This window comes from Anneissia japonica, unplaced genomic scaffold (assembly GCF_011630105.1).
Source record: "Anneissia japonica isolate Jap-2015-1 unplaced genomic scaffold, ASM1163010v1 scaffold483_len1788099_cov177, whole genome shotgun sequence".
Taxonomy (NCBI): Eukaryota; Metazoa; Echinodermata; class Crinoidea; order Comatulida; family Comatulidae; genus Anneissia; species Anneissia japonica.
The window spans coordinates 1,269,395-1,276,785 of NW_022682587.1; the positions used below are offsets into that span (position 1 = coordinate 1,269,395).

General features: G+C 35.3%; 1 protein-coding gene across 2 annotated transcripts in view; it reads right to left on the bottom strand.

Moving 5' to 3' along the window:
* The window catches only part of LOC117103342 (NXPE family member 3-like), a 10,415-nt gene extending 6,465 nt beyond the window's left edge, over positions 1–3,950 (bottom strand). For both annotated transcript variants that reach the window (XM_033243985.1, XM_033243916.1), the window contains exon 1: positions 3,765–3,950. The gene's annotated coding sequence lies outside the window, so the exon portion shown is untranslated. The remainder of the gene's footprint in view (positions 1–3,764) is intronic.
* Positions 3,951–7,391: the final 3,441 nt, after the last annotated feature.

The window sequence follows — 7,391 nt, forward strand, 5'->3', positions numbered from 1 at the left end:
ATATATATATATATATATACATACATACATACATACATACATACATACATACATACATACATATATATATATATATATATATATATATAGTATATATATATATATACTGTGCAGATTAGGTTGAAAGCAGATCAAGCAGATCATCTAGACAACAGTGCTCAATACATAAGCAGAGCAATATAAAATCAAAACAAGATGACGCTTGGTTACAAATTCAACATTTTATTGCACTACAGGCTGTTTCATGAGGTACTTCCTCAACCATAGCAGAAGCTAATGCTGCAAGTACCATCACAACCGAAGAAACTAAAATAGCAAGGAACCTTGATAAGCAGAACCACTCATTTATATGCTTCGACGTCACCGAATTCTATCCATCGATTTCACATAACCTACTTTCTAAAGCCCTCGAATTCGCCGAATCCTACGCAGAAATTACAGAAGAGGAAAGAAACATAATTGTACAATCCAAAAACACTCTACTATTCAGCAACCAAACAGCCTGGAAAAAACAAAACACCGAGACAAATTTCGACGTGACGATGGGTAGTTACGACGGAGCAGAGACATGTGAGCTAATCGACCTTTTCATACTGGCAAAATTAGAACCAAAATATGGAAATAAGATTGGCCTCTACAGAGACGACGGACTGGCAGCATTTGACGATACACGTACCCCAGCAAATCGAAAGAATAAAAAAGGACATATGTAATGTGTTTAGAGAGTACGATTTGAAAATAAAAATAGACGCGAACAAGAAAGTGATTAACTATCTTGACGTTACACTGAACCTAAGCGACGGAACCCACATACCCTACTTGAAGGAAAACAACAAGCCCCTGTACATACACTCAAAAAGTAACCACCCACCCTCCATTATAAAGAACATCCCGGAAGCCATAAATAGAAGACTCTCTAGCATTTCCTCTAACGAAACTGTATTCAACGACACCAAGGAACCTTACCAAGAAGCCCTAAAAGAAAGTGGATACGAGCACAAATTAACGTATGAACCCACAGCTAAAAGCACACAAAGAGACAACACAAGGAAACGAAAAAGGAACATCACCTGGTTCAACCCTCTATACAGCAATAACGTAAAGACAAGAATTGGACATGAATTTTTAGAAATTGTGGATGAATGCTTCCCACCCAACCATGCACATAAGGAAAATATTTAACCGAATCACTATCAAGATTACAGTTGTATGCCGAATATGGGTTCAATAATCTCTGCACACAACAAATCAGAACTTAATAATACCACAATCCGCACAGATAATGACGTCAAAGAATGCAATTGTCGCGACGTGTGCCCCCTATCCAACAAGTGCCTAACCAAAGGAGTTGTATATCAGGCCAGTCATACGCCAAGACAACAAAATAGAAACTTATGTCGGACTGACAGAAAACACTTTTAAGGGCAGATATAACGGACATAGTAGCTCATTCCGTAATGAAAAGTACAAAAACAGCACGACACTTAGCCAATACATTTGGAAACTTAAAGCCGATAACATAAAATATGAAATTAAGTGGAAAATATTAGGTAAATGCAAACCATACTCCAATATCAGTAAACGCTGTAATCTGTGTTTGCTCGAGAAATATTTCATTATATGTAACCCTGAATTAAGCTCTCAAACGTAGGAATGAATTGATTAGTGCATGTAGGCATAGAAGAAAATTTCTACTGCGGTACCAATATACATAGGCCTATACAATACAGAGCTTCTAATCACCTCTATGAATAATAATGAGTATACTAATTAACCGGTTTACCAATAAACTATATAACAATATAATCTATATAGCAATTAACAGTTCCACCATGCATGATTGTTATTCTGCAGTCTCATTCAGAGCCTAGCACCTGATGATCGAGGAAGTACCTCATGAAACAACCTGTAGTGCAATAAAATGTTGAATTTGTAACCAAGCGTCATCTTGTAATTGAGCAGTGTTTGGGCGATTTCATTATCCACAAAGGGTATATGAAAATGCACTTTTTTAAACGATCAATCATAATGAAACACTATTAAAAATACTGTACATCCTCAATTTATACATAATACTGTAGAAATAAGATATGTCCACATTTAATGAATTTATTAAAAATACTGTACATCCTCAATTTATACATAATACTGTAGAAATAAGATATGTCCACATTTAATGAATTTTAACAAGTCTTTGGTGCAGCAGGTACCATATTTCCTACACACCAATTCCCTGGGCCGGCTGTGAGCCCTGGCAGTTTTTGTTTTTGAAAGCCTTTGATAGAATTAAAAAATGACGGAAGATAATTTTATCCATTTAGATCAAATGTTTATATATACCTGATCACAAGAGAATTTGCTTTCTGTTGCCGCTTCAACCTAAGCGATCGGATTATAGTTTAGGCAAAGTTATGACGTTGTAAAGAAACGACTCCTCATAAGCTAGCTCAAACCCCACTGCAAACCCACTAATATCACCGACTGCCATAGAGTCTCCAGGAAATTTAGTTCATCTCCCGGGTTGGGCCAAAAATGCCCAGGCGAAATATTTCGAAAAAAAAAGGAAATTGTTTGCAATATCTACATTTCATAACCTTCTGTAAACCGTTTCAACCAAATTATCCGGCCTCTAGTTTTTGAGTTACGTTTTTTGTTGTAAAAACAGTCGATTATTATTTTTCTTTTAATCTTTGCATCTGATATTGTTATTATTTGTTTTTATGTTGATAGAATTCATGAATAAAGAAAGAATTGATTGACATTTTACTCCAAAGTTATATTAAAACACAATCATTAACACATAGGCCCTACGTTTGCCTGGTCATAGTACCGCCTTGCTCTTCTGCAGGCCTATACCACTGTTTACAATGCATTATGACGGTTTAGCTGTAAATAGCTATACGTCACTATATAGACAGTAAGTAAACAGTAACCATAGAGGAAGAAAATGGCGGGGGGGGGGGAAGGGCTTGCTACTGTTCAGACAGTAACCTACAGTTGCTTAACAGTTACCTAACTCTACTCTTTCTAAATGTTAAAATAGTAATTATCATAGGAATGTGGAGTATTGTATATACAGAGAGGAGCAGTAATACTTACTTATAACCTAAATCGATTGCAGTAAATGACCTACCGGTATCATTTTAAAGCTTATAATGTGGAGAATATGACCAGGGATTTGTATAACATCTGCCTGATACTGATATGACTAACCCTAACCCTAACCTATTAAAAAGTCAACTTTATTATTCGGTCAATGATGCTAGTTTTGGCACTGCAAGCCCCCATATTTTATCACATTACCACAGTGTTAACAAATGTTAACAACCGTAGTAAATAGTTAATCACCGCATTTAACTGCAAATATATAAATATATACTGTATTTCAAAACAACCGCCTAATTAAATAAAAATCGATTGGAGAAAGATAGGTAACGTTCGTTACACGCATTGTTAAAGTAGGCTAAGAATTTCATAGCATGCCTAAACAAAAATCAAAGTGTCAATAATTTTACTATCCTTTCTAAAAAGAAAAAAAACACTGATCAATAAACAGGGGCGGATTTAGTGAGGGGAGGATGCACGGGAGCACGCACCCCTGTTTTGCCGCTAAATTTAAAAATGTTGTTTGTTATGGCTTAATGTGTAGATATTAACAATAACATACAGTTGCGCACTTTATATTAGTAATTAAAAAATTCACCGGTTAGGTAATAATATTATATCTTTAGAGATTACGATATAATTAAATGCCATACTTATACCTATAAATATTCGAATAGTGTCATCCGACTTGCTTATACTGCTACTGCAGAACTGTTTGATCCATAAGCCAAGCACGAATTAACTTACTGCTTTCGTCCATATTTAGTAAATGGAGCCTCCTGGTGCAATGGAGATAATGGCTTCTGAATTGTATTCATGGTGTGGCCTAGGGTAAAGTTTACTTGTCCGACAAAGTAAAGTACTTGTCCGACAAAGACAAAGGCATAGTTCATTGTATTTGCTCTGAGACCATGACCATGAACGTAATTTAACAATGGAATTTCTCTATAGTCGTCTACAGTCTATGGAGAGCGTTATCTCTCGGTATTCGGTTCAATTGATCTGCAGTTCAATTAAAAACAAGCAAATCTTTATTTTCATTAAAATCGTTTTTCAACCCTAACATCTCACTTGTACCTGTGAACTTATGAAATACCGTATTGCCGATATTCTTAGTAAAATTCACACCAAATTCTGCAGATACATATTTAGGTCTTTGGTAGAAATGCCATCAAAATTGGATAACTGCCAAACACGGTAGACTCCTCGTACACATCAACTGCTTAGTTAACGTCCTTCGGTTTTGGCTGCACATTAGTTCAGTTGACCAAAGCAAACACACTTATTCAAATGTTATGCGTTTTAGTTCAGAAAAATCTTAAGAAATTACATGCGTTGGACCATGAAAGGATTTACTTTGTTTTTATGGTTGTGGCAATGTTTGGTTTCTACAATTTGTTGACGACAAATTCAGATTCTTAAATGATTTTAAGTTAAACAGTTACGATATTGACATGTTAAAGAAAGTGAACGCATTCTAAGTTGACATATTATCGTTTATTCAAACACGACTTTAAATATAAAATAATATTTTTAAAAAAAAATGACTTGGTGTACTGGCATGAGAAATTGAAACCGGGCGGTGGAATAGTCCCGCAACAGGAACGCACATGCAAAATCTGCAACAAAAATGTAATTGAAGGCGACTTCAATTTTTTTTTTGAATGTCCATTATACTCAGAACTCGGGAAAAAGTACATCCCACACTTTTCTTATCAACACGTCTATTAATAAATTGTGTTTACTCATGTCAATAACCAAATTTATGTTTTTTTAGTTTCAAAGAAAGAGAATATTTCTGGATGCACCGAGCTCTATATCTGCAAAAGAGCCAGATGCCTACTACCGGTATTTCATGAATAGACTCCTCGTCTAGGTTTTGAAAGATTGGTCAAAACTTGCATGGTGGAGACAAACTCCTTGTTTGTAAATTAATCTATATATGGTAAAATTTTTGAAATCGTTGACAAATGCCTGTAAGTTTTGAACTAAACACGATGGCTAGTTTTAAATTTTTATTTACTGGTGATTAGACTGCTGTTTAATTGAATTACCATAATAACGTTTAATGGGTCATAGGCCATGTTCTGCTGAATAACGCCAAAAACACGTGTTTTTATAAACGGTTAAATTCCTTCTGAACGCGTTTCTAGTGAAAAGTGCAACTAATAAAAACACGGTAATGCGAGCATTGGCATGTGGGCGGAGCCTAAATGACCGTCACTAACGGAAGTTGAAGCTGACCTTACCTTGCGAGCTACAGCGCATGCTGCGAAAGAAGTAATCAACACACCACGAAAGGTTTTGAAAGATTGGTCAAAACTTGCAATTGTGGCGACAAACTCGTTGTTTGTAAATTAATCTATATACGGTAAACTTTTTGAAATCGTTGACAAATGCTTGTAAGTTTTGAACTAAACACGATGGATAGTTTTAAATTTTTATTTACTGGTGATTAGACTGCTGTTTAATTGAATTACCATAATAACGTTTAATGGGTCATAGGCCATGTTCTGCTGAATAACGCCAAAAACACGTGTTTTTATAAACGGTTAAATTCCTTCTGAACGCGTTTCTAGTGAAAAGTGCTAACTAATAAAAACACGGTAATGCGAGCATTGGCATGTGGGCGGAGTCTAAATGACCGTCACTAACGGAAGTTGAAGCTGACCTTACCTTGCGAGCTACAGTGCATTCAGTGAAAGAAGTAATCAAAACACCACGAAAGTATGAAAAAAGTACGGTATGATCTTCAAGCATGTCATCCTATTATTTTAATTTTTTTCTTCGCTCGAATTTCCCGCGGATGAGCGATAAAACCAACGAAGAGGTCAATTTGGGTCACCGATGGGTCATAACTAACACGGTATTGCGTTGCAGCTGAAAAGTATACCACAAAACACGCGTTTTCTGAACGCGAACCTTGTAACGAATGCATGTAAAAAAACACGCATTTTTAGAACGCATTCCTAACCGTGTTTTTGTTTTGTGGCCCGTTTCTACTGGCGGAAAAACACGTTTTTTAATAACCGTTTAAAAACACGTGTTTTTTTGCTCAGCAGAAACAGGCCCATATACCCGTTAAGGAGCGTAAATTTCGATTTTGGCCAGAGGGGTGATGTCTCCTGCTTCCACTCGTCTTATTCTAGCGAAACTGTCGTCTGTATACGGGGTGTCTATAAAACGAAGACCTCGGGAATTTCTCTATATTCATCATATTATTCCCATATAAATGATGAAAGAGGTATTTGGCAATGGCTTTATGAAGATTTCGAAATATTTTTAAAAAGATAACAGAGAACACAATTGGAGGTCTTTTTAGTCTTCGGCCTTCGTCTTGTAAACACCCATAGAGAGTGTATAAAATATGAAGATAATTTCACAACAGACGTCCAAGTAATCTCGCAATTTGGAATTTTTTTTTATTAATAAAATAAAAGGGAAAAGTATTTTGGGTCTTCGGTTTTCGTTTTATAGACACCCTGTTTAGTCTAAAGCTCTGTCCACTATCAAATGTTTATTGACAAACAATATTGTGTGTCCATATATATCCATGGTGTGCCTATATATGGTCATGATGTGATGTCATCACGACCATTATATAGGAATGCCATGTTTTTGTCAAATAAAATTTGATAATTTGAACAGGGCTTTTTTATAAACTTGTAAGTAATGGGATTGCCACTTTTAGTGCCTAAAGCTGAATAAATAATAAATAATAGTAAATTATTTTGTAAAAAAAAATCGAAATTGCCCTGATTGACCTCAGACCCCATTTTCAAATCTCAGTCATTATATGTAATATATGGTTGGTTTTTTTGTCCGTAATAATGTCACCATCGTCATCAGCTTTTGTCGGTCCACTGCTGGACGAAAGCCTCAGCATGTAGACGCCAAATCGTTCTATTTCATTATTTTAAAAAAGATTTTCTAATAATGTCGAGTAAATAACACATTGTTTCGTGATTGCTATGTCTCATGAATTGTATGTCAACGGTTTTTGCGCATGTTAAAACTTACGGTAATGATATTTTCCGTTCTTTACATTTGGTGCAATTGATTTATTGCTTGTTTCTGGTAGATGAGAAAACGAGGGCATGTATACAAACTAGCCTATATAATTCAGTTTTTTTTTAAAAGACTGCACATTTATATGAAAGCTTTGACCTACAGTTTAAATTATGCAGTTGTTATAAAACTAACAGCTGAAATTACTAGAAACGTAGGCCTATGTCCTAACTTTCTATGATAAGTTTCTTTTTTTTTAATTGTTGATAAACTAATAC